Source organism: Mustelus asterias, chromosome 14, assembly GCF_964213995.1.
Source record: "Mustelus asterias chromosome 14, sMusAst1.hap1.1, whole genome shotgun sequence".
Classification (NCBI taxonomy): Eukaryota; Metazoa; Chordata; class Chondrichthyes; order Carcharhiniformes; family Triakidae; genus Mustelus; species Mustelus asterias.
This window is the reverse complement of record NC_135814.1, coordinates 102,463,325-102,477,371: the sequence shown is the minus strand read 5'-3', so window position 1 is coordinate 102,477,371 and position 14,047 is coordinate 102,463,325.

Here is a 14,047-nt window from a genome sequence, read left to right as displayed (position 1 = left end):
GATGCAGCTTTATAAGACCCTCGTCAGACCCCACTTAGAGTACTGTGCTCATTTCTGGTCATAAGAACATAAGAACATAAGAAATAGGAGCAGGAGTAGGCCATCTGGCCCTTCGAGCCTGCTCCGCCATTCAACAAGATCATGGCTGATCTGAAGCGAATCAGTTCCACTTACCCGCCTGCTCCCCATAACCCCTAATTCCCTTATCGATCAGAAAACTATCTACCCGTGATTTAAACATATTCAACGAGGAAGCCTCCACCACTTCAATGGGCAGAGAATTCCAGAGATTCACTACCCTCTGAGAGAAGAAGTTCCCCCTCAACTCTGTTCTGAACCGGCCCCCCCTTATTTTGAGGCTGTGCCCTCTAGTTCTGGTTTCCCTTCTAAGTGAAAAGAATCTCTCCACCTCTACCCTATCCAGCCCCTTCATTATCTTATATGTCTCTATAAGATCACCCCTCATCCTTCTAAACTCCAACGAGTACAGACCCAATCTGTTTAATCTCTCCTCATAAGCTACACCCCTCATCTCCGGTATCAACCTGGTGAACCTTCTCTGCACTCCCTCCAAGGCCAATATATCCTTTCGCCTCATTACAGGAGGGATGTGGAAATGATTGAAAGGGTGCAGAGAAGATATTGCCTGGATTGGTTGGCATGCCTTATGAGGATAGGTTGAGGGAGCTCGGTCTTTTCTCCTTGGAGAGACGAAGGATGAGAGGTGACCTGATAGAGGTGTACAAGATATTGAGAGGTATAGATTGGGTGGATTCTCGGAGGCTTTTTCCCAGGGCTGAAATGGCTGCTACGAGAGGACACAGGTTTAAGGTACTGGGGAGTAGGTACAGAGGAGATGTCAGGGGTAAGTTTTTCACTCAGAGGGTGGTGGGTGAGTGGAATCGGCTGCCGTCAGTGATGGTGGAGGCAAACTCGATAGGGTCTTTTAAGAGACTTCTGGATGAGTACATGGAACTTAATAGGATTGAGGGTTATAGGTAAGCCTATATCTAAGCCTAGGTAGATAGGGACACGACCGGCGCAACTTGTGGGCCGAAGGGCCTGTTTGTGCTGTATTTTTTCTATGTTCTATGTCAGAGGGTCAGTACTGAGGGAGTGCCGCACTGTCAGTGGGTCAGTACTGAGGGAGTGCCGCACTGTCAGTGGGTCAGTACTGAGGGAGTGCCGCACTGTCAGAGGGTCAGTACTGAGGGAGTACCGCACTGTCAGAGGGTCAGTACTGAGGGAGTGCTGCACTGTCAGAGGATCAGTACTGAGGGAGTACCGCACTGTCAGAGGGTCAGTACTGAGGGAGTACCGCACTGTCAGAGGGTCAGTACTGAGGGAGTGCTGCACTGTCAGAGGATCAGTACTGAGGGAGTGCCGCACTGTCAGAGGGTCAGTACTGAGGGAGTGCCGCACTGTCAGAGGGTCAGTACTGAGGGAGTGCCGCACTGTCAGAGGGTCAGTACTGAGGGAGTACCGCACTGTCAGAGGGTCAGTACTGAGGGAGTACCGCACTGTCAGAGGGTCAGTACTGAGGGAGTGCTGCACTGTCAGAGGATCAGTACTGAGGGAGTGCCGCACTGTCAGAGGGTCAGTACTGAGGGAGCGCCGCACTGTCAGAGGGTCAGTACTGAGGGAGTGCCGCACTGTCAGAGGGTCAGTGCTGAGGGAGTGCCGCACTGTCAGAGGGTCAGTACTGAGGGAGTGCCGCACTGTCAGAGGGTCAGTACTGAGGGAGTGCCGCACTGTCAGAGGGTCAGTACTGAGGGAGTGCCGCACTGTCAGGGGGTCAGTACTGAGGGAGTGCCGCACTGTCAGAGGGTCAGTACTGAGGGAGTGCCGCACTGTCAGAGGGTCAGTACTGAGGGAGTGCCGCACTGTCAGAGGGTCAGTACTGAGGGAGTGCCGCACTGTCAGAGGGTCAGTACTGAGGGAGTGCTGCACTGTCAGAGGGTCAGTACTGAGGGAGTGCCGCACTGTCAGAGGGTCAGTGCTGAGGGAGTGCCGCACTGTCAGAGGGTCAGTACTGAGGGAGTGCCGCACTGTCAGAGGGTCAGTACTGAGGGAGTGTCGCACTGTCAGAGGGTCAGTGCTGAGGGAGTGCCGCACTGTCAGAGGGTCAGTACTGAGGGAGTGTCGCACTGTCAGAGGGTCAGTACTGAGGGAGTGCCGCACTGTCAGAGGGTCAGTACTGAGGGAGTGCCGCACTGTCAGAGGGTCAGTACTGAGGGAGTGCTGCACTGTCAGAGGGTCAGTACTGAGGGAGTGTCGCACTGTCAGAGGGTCAGTACTGAGGGAGTGCCGCACTGTCAGAGGGTCAGTACTGAGGGAGTGCCGCACTGTCAGAGGGTCAGTACTGAGGGAGTGCCGCACTGTCAGAGGGTCAGTACTGAGGGAGTGCCGCACTGTCAGAGGGTCAGTACTGAGGGAGTGCTGCACTGTCAGAGGGTCAGTACTGAGGGAGCGCCGCACTGTCAGAGGATCAGTACTGAGGGAGTGCTGCACTGTCAGAGGATCAGTACTGAGGGAGTGCCGCACTGTCAGAGGGTCAGTACTGAGGGAGTGCCGCACTGTCAGAGGGTCAGTACTGAGGGAGTGCCGCACTGTCAGAGGATCAGTGCTGAGGGAGTGCCGCACTGTCAGAGGGTCAGTGCTGAGGGAGTGCCGCACTGTCAGAGGGTCAGTGCTGAGGGAGTGCTGCACTGTCAGAGGGCCAGTACTGAGGGAGTGCCGCACTGTCAGAGGGTCAGTGCTGAGGGAGTGCCGCACTGTCAGAGGGTCAGTACTGAGGGAGTGCCGCACTGTCAGAGGGTCAGTACTGAGGGAGTGCCGCACTGTCAGAGGGTCAGTACTGAGGGAGTGCCGCACTGTCAGAGGGTCAGTACTGAGGGAGCGCCGCACTGTCAGAGGATCAGTACTGAGGGAGTGCTGCACTGTCAGAGGATCAGTACTGAGGGAGTGCCGCACTGTCAGAGGGTCAGTACTGAGGGAGTGCCGCACTGTCAGAGGGTCAGTACTGAGGGAGTGCCGCACTGTCAGAGGATCAGTGCTGAGGGAGTGCCGCACTGTCAGAGGGTCAGTGCTGAGGGAGTGCCGCACTGTCAGAGGGTCAGTGCTGAGGGAGTGCTGCACTGTCAGAGGGCCAGTACTGAGGGAGTGCCGCACTGTCAGAGGGTCAGTGCTGAGGGAGTGCCGCACTGTCAGAGGGTCAGTACTGAGGGAGTGCCGCACTGTCAGAGGGTCAGTACTGAGGGAGTGCCGCACTGTCAGAGGGTCAGTACTGAGGGAGTGCCGCACTGTCAGAGGGTCAGTACTGAGGGAGTGCCGCACTGTCAGAGGGTCAGTACTGAGGGAGTGCCGCACTGTCAGAGGGTCAGTACTGAGGGAGTGCCGCACTGTCAGAGGGTCAGTACTGAGGGAGTGCCGCACTGTCAGAGGGTCAGTACTGAGGGAGTGCCGCACTGTCAGAGGGTCAGTACTGAGGGAGTGCCGCACTGTCAGAGGGTCAGTACTGAGGGAGTGCCGCACTGTCAGAGGGTCAGTACTGAGGGAGTGCTGCACTGTCAGAGGGTCAGTACTGAGGGAGTGCCGCACTGTCAGAGGGTCAGTACTGAGGGAGTGCCGCACTGTCAGAGGGTCAGTACTGAGGGAGTGCTGCACTGTCAGAGGGTCAGTACTGAGGGAGTGCCGCACTGTCAGAGGGTCAGTACTGAGGGAGTGCCGCACTGTCAGAGGGTCAGTACTGAGGGAGTGCCGCACTGTCAGAGGGTCAGTACTGAGGGAGTGCCGCACTGTCAGAGGGTCAGTACTGAGGGAGTGCCGCACTGTCAGAGGGTCAGTACTGAGGGAGTGCCGCACTGTCAGAGGGTCAGTACTGAGGGAGTGCTTAATGTCTCGGCCATGGTCAGAACTTGCAAAACGGGAGGCCAGAAAAACATAACACATCTAAAAGGAAATAAATGCTTGAATGTGAATGTGAATCCCTCTTGATTCAGAGCTAAAGATACATTCAGTTAAAGTTAACCGAGACGGATTGCCTGCCAAACCTCACACAGTCTCAGGTGGAGGATCAATTCCCACACATTCCCGTTTGACTTTGATGGTAACATTCCGAATGGGAAGCTGTAAAGTGACTCCAGGTTTGCGCTAATGTGAACTCCACACTTGCTGACTGATTCCACCCTCTTCCTGTTGAAAACACTGGCATTTCCATTGTACCTGACACTGGTGAGGTACAGCCGGAGGGGTCGTTGTTGTTGTCATGGAGAGAACGAGATAGCATTTATATCTCCCACAAACGGCAATGGGTAAAGACCCGAGAATGTTTTTCTGATGTTAACTGGGGGATAAATATTAGATAGGACACCGGGGGAAGTCCCTACAATTCAAAATAGGATCTTTAACCCCGACAGGCGGATGTCTTAGTGTAATATCTCGATTGAAAGACAGCACCACTGACAATGCAGCACTCCCTCAGTACTGACCCTCTGACAGTGCAGCACTCCCTCAGTACTGACCCTCTGACAGTGCAGCACTCCCTCAGTACTGACCCTCTGACAGTGCAGCACTCCCTCAGTACTGACCCTCTGACAGTGCAGCACTCCCTCAGTACTGACCCTCTGACAGTGCAGCACTCCCTCAGTACTGACCCTCTGACAGTGCGGCACTCCCTCAGTACTGACCCTCTGACAGTGCAGCACTCCCTCAGTACTGACCCTCTGACAGTGCGCACTCCCTCAGTACTGACCCTCTGACAGTGCAGCACTCCCTCAGTACTGACCCTCTGACAGTGCGGCACTCCCTCAGCACTGACTCTCTGGCAGTGACGCACTCCCTCAGTACCGACCCCCCCTGACAGTGCGCACTCCCTCAGTACTGACCCTCTGACAGTGCGGCACTCCCTCAGCACTGACCCTCTGACAGTGCGGCACTCCCTCAGCACTGACTCTCTGGCAGTGACGCACTCCCTCAGTACCGACCCCCTGACAGTGCGCACTCCCTCAATACTGAGCCTCTGACAGTGCGGTACTCCCTCAGTCCTGGCCCTCTGACAGTGCAATACCGCCCCAGTACTGAGCCTCTGACAGTGCAGCACTCCCTCAGAACTGACCCTCTGACAATGCAGCACAGCCTCAGTACTGGCTCTCTGACAGTGTGGCACTCCCTCAGCACTGACCCCCTGACTGTGCGGCACTCCCCAGTACTAACCCTCTGACAGTGCAGCACTCCCTCAGTACTGACCCTCTGACAGTGCAGCACTCCCTCAGTACTGACCCTCTGACAGTGCGGCACTCCCTCAGTACTGACCCTCTGACAGTGCGGCACTCCCTCAGTGCTGACCTTCTGACAGTGCAGCACTCCCTCAGTACTGACCCTCTGACAGTGCAGCACTCCCTCAGTACTGACCCTCTGACAGTGCGACACTCCCTCAGTACTGACCCTCTGACAGTGCAGCACTCCCTCAGCACTGACCCTCTGACAGTGCAGCACTCCCTCAGTACTGACCCTCTGACAGTGCAGCACCTTCCCCTCAGCTAGGGCAACATTGAATGAGAGTGATACCTTTTGACGTGGCAAATCCCTCAAGGTGTTTCACAGATGGGGTTTTATTTCTATACTTTCTTGAGTTGTGGGTGTCGCTGGCCGGGCCAGCATTTATTGCCCATCCCTAATTGCCCCTTGAGAAGGTGGTGGTGAGCCGCCTTCTTGAATCGCTGCAGTTCCTGAGGTGTAGGTACACCCACAGTGCTGTTAGATGGGTAGTTCCAGGATTTCGACGCAGCAACAGCGAAGGAACAGCGGTAGATTTCCAAGTCAGGATGGTGAGTGGCTTGGAGGCGAACTTTGCAGGTTGTGACCCATTATCTCGACAGCTGCACCCAGCGTTGACCCGACCCCTTTCCCAACACATTTCCTGTCCAGGGTCATGTGAGGAACGCATGGTGTTGCCAACACTCCCGGATACCCTGGACCCCCCCCCCACAACCCTCCTGAGACATATAGATTAACATGAGGAACCTGGGGAGGGAAAGCTTAAAAATTGTTCTCTATTCTATCGTTTGTGGCCAATTTTAATTTGTCAGGTGTAAAAATGTCACTGATGGGGGGAGGTGGGGGGAGGAAACAAAATGGCTGCTCAGTCAACTGTGACGATTAATCCAATTGGGTGAGAAGATTCAGTTGGTTTTCCAATTGACTGGGAAGGCAGTGTACATGGAGAATCGGTCAATGGCGGCAGCTATTGGAGGCTGGTGTGCGGAAGCGGGGAGGGGGAGGGGGGATGGCAGGAGGTCAAGTGATGATCCCTCAGGAATTCACCCAACCTGAGTTGGCAAATCTGGAAAAGGGGGAGGAAGTCATTATTTGCAAAAGATTATGAGGGGCATGGACAGGGTGGATAGGGAGCAGCTGTTCCCCTTAGTTGAAAGGTCAGCTACGAGGAGAACACAAGTTAAATGTGAGGGGTGGATGGTTTAGGGGGGGATTTGAGGAAAGAGCTTTTTTACCCAGAGGGTGGCGACAGTGCGCTGCCTGGGAGCGTGGTGGAGGCGGGATGCCTCACATCCTTTAAAAAGTGGGGAGGCGATGGCCTAGTGGTATTATCGCTAGATTGTTGATGCAGGAACTCAGCTAATGTTCTGGGGACCCGGGTTCGAATCCCGCCACAGCAGATGGTGGAATTTGAATTCAATAAAAAATATCTGGAATTAAGGATCTACTGATGACCATGAAACCATTGTTGGAAAAACCCATCTGGTTCACTAATGTCCTTTAGGGAAGGAAATCTGCCGTCCTTACCCGGTCTGGCCTACATGTGACTCCAGAGCCACAGCAATGTGGTTGATTCTCAACTGCCTTCGGGCAACTAGGGATGGGCAATAAATGCTGGCTGGGCCAGCGACGCCCCACAAATGAACTTTAAAAAAGTACCTGGGTGAGTACTTGGCACGCCATAACATTCAAGGCTATGGGCCAAGTGCTGGCAAGTGGGATTAGATGGGCAGGTCAGGGCTGTTCATGCTTCGGTGCAGACTTGATGGGCCGAAGGGCCTCTTCTGCACTGTCGTATTCTGTGAAATGGTTCCATTGGCCAGCGAGTATGTGAGCGATGTTGTGGTTTGGGACTCGAGGTTTTGTGGTTTCCATTCGCCCATCGGGGACATTCGCCAAACCTCGGTTTGCCGTCTGCTGGCGTGAACCTTGAATGTGACAGCGTGCTCAGATCTAGGGGGGCCATTTCCTCGGCCAACTCCATGACAACCGCTGCCTGCCGCATCACAGAGGTTGCATTGTCCTTTGCCCTGGGCGGATTGAGGCTGGCTATACCTGGAAACGTTTGCCGCTGTATTTCCGATCGTCTTGCTGACTGATGGATCCGTGAACGATACAGAAAACAGGCCACAGAAATATAGGAGATGCGTTGGCGTGGAGCCAATTGGGGGCGAGAGGAAAAATTAATGTATTGTGCCTCGGTGAGGGTGGAGACACATCAGAACCACTGAAGGACTTTCAAAGTGTTGCCGCTAGCGTAATTCAGGATACTTGGCGGCCAAATTGTGCAGAGCAAGCTCCCACAATAGATCGGCTATTTTGAGCAGATAATCTTCCTTACTGCCATTGGCTGACAGATAAATATTGTAAGAGTTTTAACAACACCAGATTAAAGTCCAACAGGTTTATTTGGTAGCAAATACCGTTAGCTTTCGGAGTGCTGCTCCTTCGTCAGATGGAGTCATCTGACGAAGGAGCAGCGCTCCGAAAGCTAATGGTATTTGCAACCAAATAAACCTGTTGGACTTTAACCTGGTGTTGTTAAAACTCTTACTGTGTTCACCCCAGTCCAACGCCGGCAACTCCAGATAAATATTGGCCAGGCCACTGGGGAGATCTCCCCAGTCCCTCTTCAAAAACAAGTGCCGTAGGATGTGTTTTAATATTCTTTCACAGGATGTGGGTATCGCTGGCTAGTTTAAAGTTTATTTAATTTATCCGCGTCACAAGTCAGCTTACATTGACACTGCAATGAAGTTACTGTGGAAATCCCCCAGTCGCCACACTGTTTGGATACACTGAGGGAGAATTTAGCACGGCCAATGCATCTAACCAGCACGTCTTTCAGACTGTGGGAGGAAACCGGAGCACCCGGAGGAAACCCATGCAGACACGGGGAGAACGTGCAAACTCCTCACAGACAGTGACCCAAGCCGGGAATCAAACCCGGGTCTCTGGCGCTGTGAGGCAGCAGTGCCAACCACTGTGCCGTGCTAAAATGCCCCTTAGTGTCAGGGGGACAAACTAGGAAAAATGCGTGAGGGTGTGGGGATAGGGCCTGGGTGGGATTGTGGTCGGTGCAGACTCGATGGGCCAAATGGCCTCCTTCTGGGGATTCTATGATTCTATGTCAGGGGAACTGATGAACTTATGTTGCCGTTTACAGTGGGCGAGGACCCTTTCTTCTGATTTCAATCGCGCACATCTCAAAACGGAATGAGATTCACATGTGGCCACCCATTCCTTTGGGTTCCAGCACCCATGGGTGTGGACAGATATGTCGGTGGTTCATGACCACAGCTCCCCACATGGCGAGTCTCTGATCTTAGCGAGACGCAAGCGTGTTGAGTGAAAGAGGTGGAAAGGCGAGGTTGGGATTATTAATTGCTGAGACAATCTGGATCACCCCCATAGCAATTGCTTGATAAACCAGAAAGAACATCACACACCCGAGGGTCCGAGATTCTTTTCACTATTATTGCGTATATTTTATAATTCTATTGTACCTTATACATAGAGACACAGCATATAAAATATTCTAAAACATGGCACGGTGGCACAGTGGTTGGCACTGCTGCCTCACACTGTCAGAGGGTTCAATCCCTGGCTTGGGTCGCTGTCTGTGTGGAGTTTGCATGTTCTCCCCGTGTCGGCGTGGGTTTCCTCCGGATGCTCCGGTTTTCTCCCACACTCCAAAGATGTGTTGGTTAGGCGTATTAGCCATGATGAATCACCCTTAGTGTACCTGAACAGGCGCCTCAGGGATTTTCACAGTAACTTCCTTGCAGTGTTAATGTAAGCCTACTTGTGACACTGATAAATAAACTTTAAAAAAGTGAAGAGATCTGACCAAAACTTTATAAACACTGGTTAGACCTCAGCTGAGGAATGGGTTCGATTCTGAACTTCACGAAAAGCTACAGAGCTTACAAAGGCCATGGAAGTCAATGACCAGCATATTGGGAGTGGTGAGGTACTACAGTTCTGAGCGGAGATAGGGGAGTTCTTCTTGGAGTTGGGAATATTTAAGAGGTGATCTCACAGAGCTCTGTGAGCACAGAAATCAAGGCTGACACTCTGGTGCAGTACTGATGGAGTACTGCAATGTCAGAGGGTCAGAACTGAGGGAGTGCTGCACTGTCAGAGGGTCAGTACTGAGTGATGTCACAATGTCTGAGGGTCAGTACTGAGGGAGTGCCGCACTGTCAGAGGGTCAGTACTGATGGAGTGCTGCAATGTCAGAGGGTCAGAACTGAGGGAGTGCCGCACTGTCAGAGGGTCAGAATTGAGGGAGCGCTGCACTGTCAGAGGGTCAGAACCGAGGGAGTGCCGCACTGTCAGAGAGACAGTACTGAGGGAGTGCTGCACTGTCAGAGGGTCAGTACTGAGGGAGTGCTGCACTGTCAGAGGGTCAGTACTGAAGGAGTGCCGCACTGTCAGAGAGTCAGTACTGAGGGAGTTCCGCACTGTCAGAGGGTCAGTACTGAGGGAGTGCCGCACTGTCAGAGGGTCAGTGCTGAGGGAGTGCCGCACTGTCAGAGGGTCAGTGCTGAGGGAGTGCCGCACTGTCAGAGGGTCAGTACTGAGTGATGCCACAATGTCTGAGGGTCAGTACTGAGGTAGTGCTGCACTGTCAGAGGGTCAGTACTGAGGGAGTGCTGCACTGTCGGAGGATCAGTACTGAGGGAGTGCTGCACTGTCAGAGGCTCAGTACTGAGGGAGTGCCGCACTGTCAGAGGGTCAGTACTGAGGGAGTGCCGCACTGTCAGAGGGTCAGTGCTGAGGGAGCGCCGCACTGTCAGAGGGTCAGTACTGAGGGAGTGCCGCACTGTCAGAGGGTCAGTACTGAGGGAGTGCTGCAGGGTCAGAGGGTCAGTACTGAGTGATGCCACAATGTCTGAGGGTCAATACTGAGGTAGTACTGCACTGTCAGAGGGTCAGTACTGAGGGAGTGCTGCAGGGTCAGTGGGTCAGTACTGAGGGAGTGCAGCAGTGTCAGAGGGTCAGTGTTGAGGGAGTGCCGCACTGTCAGAGGGTCAGTACTGAGGGAGTGCTGCACTGTCAGAGGGTCAGTACTGAGGGAGTGCCGCACTGTCAGAGGGTCAGTGCTGAGGGACTGCTGCACTGTCAGAGGATCAGTACTGAGGGAGTGCTGCACTGTCAGAGGGTCAGTGCTGAGGGAGTGCCGCACTGTCAGAGGGTCAGTACTGAGGGAGTGCCGCACTGTCAGAGGTTCAGTGCTGAGGGAGTGCTGCACTGTCAGAGGGTCAGTGCTGAGGGAGTGCCGCACTGTCAGAGGATCAGTGCTGAGGGAGTGCCGCACTGTCAGAGGATCAGTACTGAGGGAGTGCTGCACTGTCAGAGGGTCAGTGCTGAGGGAGTGCCGCACTGTCAGAGGGTCAGTACTGAGGGAGTGCTGCACTGTCGGAGGGTCAGTACTGAGGGAGTGCCGCACTGTCAGAGGGTCAGTACTGAGGGAGTGCTGCACTGTCAGGGCACATCTTTGGGCACTAAGGAGCAATTTAGCATGGCCACTCTAAATTGCACGTCTTTGGACTGTGGGAGGAAACCGGAGCACCCGGAGGAAACCCACGCAGGCATGGGGAGAATGTGCAGACTCCACACAGACAGTGACTCAAGCTGGGAAGGAACCCGGGTCCCTGGCGCTGTGAGGCAGCAGTGCTAACCACTGTGCCACCGTGCCACCCCCGTGATGATCTAAAGCATTTTATGCAAATTGTTTGGCTTGAGAAATTTGAACCAACCCTTTTCAATCTTCAGGTGCCGACATAAAATTAATCTGACATCTTCCTGTGATGGGGGTGAACTGCTGTGTGGGGGAAACGTGGAACCTGTGAATGGTGTGCCGCCTTGCAAAGAGAAATAGTTAGCCACCTCGAATTGTACAATAGTGCAGAGAACTTCAATCGAAGTCCGGCGCAGGATTAAGTAGTCTTTGTATCCACTGCAATACCCACAATCACAGCTAAAACCCAATCATGTTTAGCGTCCCATTTCTCAGTGGAGTTCCAGGTAATTGGAGACGCGAGCCTTTCTTGTACCTTAATAACAGGCCTGCCAAGGATGTGCATTCAGATCTCACCTTCTGAAGGTCAAAAATGAGGAACCTTGTAAAGTTTGAAGCCAGGGCCCTTATGAAAGGTGCACTGTCATCAGATGGGGCGGATCATATATCCACCTGCCCTGCAACGATGAGGATGAAAGCCAGGAGGATTGATTCCCGTGGTACATTAGCCAAGTTGGCAAGAGAAAATGTTAGCCAAGTCTGCAGGGTAAAATTTGAGATCATCTGTTCCATTGCTAGTTTGTTCTGTGCTAACACTTTGAATTTTAATCCGATTAGCAAACTGATTATCGACTTCAACAGACAGATTTTTCTTTAAGTGACTCGACTGTGGAAAATCCATCTGCAGCTTTGAACCATTGGATCCCCCCCCTCCTCACCCCACCCCCTCTGTGTATTTGCTCTATGTGGTTTATATTTCATCCACAAATACTCATTCTCTCACCGATCTTCCTTCAAAAGGAGGCAAGCCAATAGCCCCTCCCTCCTTTGCCCCTCTCCTAACCTCCGTTCATAAGAACTAGGAGCAGGAGTGGGCCATCTGGCCCCCTCGAGCCTGCTCTGCCATTTAATAAGATCATGGCTGATCTTTTTGTGGACTCAGCTCCACTTACCCACCCGCTCACCATAACCCTTAATTCCTTTACTGTTCAGAATTCTATCTATCTTTGCCTCAATGAGGTGCTGCTTCACTGGGCAGGGAATTCCACAGATTCACAACCCTTTGTGTGAAGAAGTTCCTCCTCAACTCAATCCTAAATCTGCTCCCCCTTATTTTGAGGTTATGCCCCCTAGTTCTAGTTTCACCCGCCAGTGGAAACAACCTCCCTGCTTCTATCTTATCGATTCCCTTCATAATCTTATATGTTCCTATAAGATCTCCCCTCATTCTTCCTCATTCATCCATGAACTTTTACAGATGCACCATAGAAAACATTCTTTCTGGTTGTATCACAGCTTGGTATGGCTTCTGCTCTGCCCAAGACTACAAGAAACTACAAATGGTCATGAATGTAGCCCAATCCATCACGCAAACCAGCCTCCCATCCATTGACTCTGTCTACACTTCCCGCTGCCTCGGCAAAGCAGCAGCATAATCAAGGACCCCACGCAACCCGGACATTCTCTCTTCCACCTTCTTCCGTCAGGAAAAAGTTGCAAAAGTCTGAGGTCACGTACCAACCGACTCAAGAACAGCTTCTTCCCTGCTGCTGTCAGACTTTTGAATGGACCTACCTCGCATTAAGTTGATCTTTCTCTACACCCTGGCTATGACTGTAACACTACTATCTGCACTCTCTCCTTTCCTTCTCTATGAACGGTATGCTTTGTCTGTATAGTGCGCAAGAAACAATACTTTTCACTATATACTAATAATGTGATAATAATAAATTAAATCAAATCAAATTAAAGCAAATAATCTGCACATCTTTGGACATTAAGGGGCAATTTAGCATGACCAATCCACCTAACCTGCACATCTTTGGACAGGGAGGAAGCCGGAGCACCCGGAGGAAACCCACGTAAACACTAGGTGAACGTGCAAACTCCACACAGTCACCCAAGGCCGGAATTGAAGCTGCGTCCCTGGCACTGTGAGGCAGCAGTGCTAACCACTGTGCCACCATGCTACCCATTCAAGGCTACGTTAGATCGGTTTTTGATCGACAAGGGAGTCAAGGATTGTGGAGTGCGGACAGGAAAATGGAGTTGGGACCACCAACCAGATCGGCCATGACATTACCAAATGGCAGATTCGGCTCGAGGGGCTGAATGGCCTCCTCCTCCTGCTCTTAATTCTTGTGTGTTCTTGTCTGCCTGCAATTTTCTGCACCTCCTCATTGGTGGCTGTGTCTTCAGGACCCTGAGCTGGGGAATTCCCTCCTAATGCCTCGCTCCACCTCTCTCCGACACGACTGTCTCCTTGACTAGGTTCCTGTTCACTGAGCCAATTCCTCCTTGTGTGGCGATCAGTGTCAAACTGTACCTGGTAATGTTCCTGAGAAGGCACTATATAAATGAACGGTGTAGTTGTTGATGATTCCTCATTCCCCCTCAACCATCTTGCAAAATCTCACCAAAGAATTTGACCTAAGCTGATTTCTCAGTGAAATCCCCCTTTTCCATTGCCAATCAATGTCCTTGCTCAATTCTGTTTATTGTTACATCGCCAAGCGTTGGCACAGTCAGGCATGTCAGGTGGCATGGTGGCACAGTGGTTAGCACTGCTGCCTCACAGCGCCAAGGACCCGGGTTCAATTCCCGGCTTGGGTCACTGCCTGTGCAGAGTCTACACGTTCTCCCCGTGTCTGCGTGGGTTTCCTCCGGGTGCTCCGGTTTCCTCCCACACTCCAAAGATGTGCAGATTATGTGGATTGGCAATGCTAAATTGCCCCTTAGAGCTAGGGGGACGAGCAGGGTAAATACATGGGGATATGGGGATAGGGCCTGGGTGGGATTGTGGTCGGTGCAGACTCGATGGACCCAATGGCTTCCACCTGCACTGTAGGGATTCTATGATTCAAAGTTAAGATTCAGGGATTTGCACTGGCAACTTGTTCGAGTGTTTTTATCTTTGCTATGACAGCCTCTTCGTCAGTGTGTGTGTGCGTGTCTGTGAGTGTCTGTGTGTGTGAGTGTGTGTGTGTGAGTGTGTGTGTGTGTGTGTGTGTGTGTGTGAGTGTG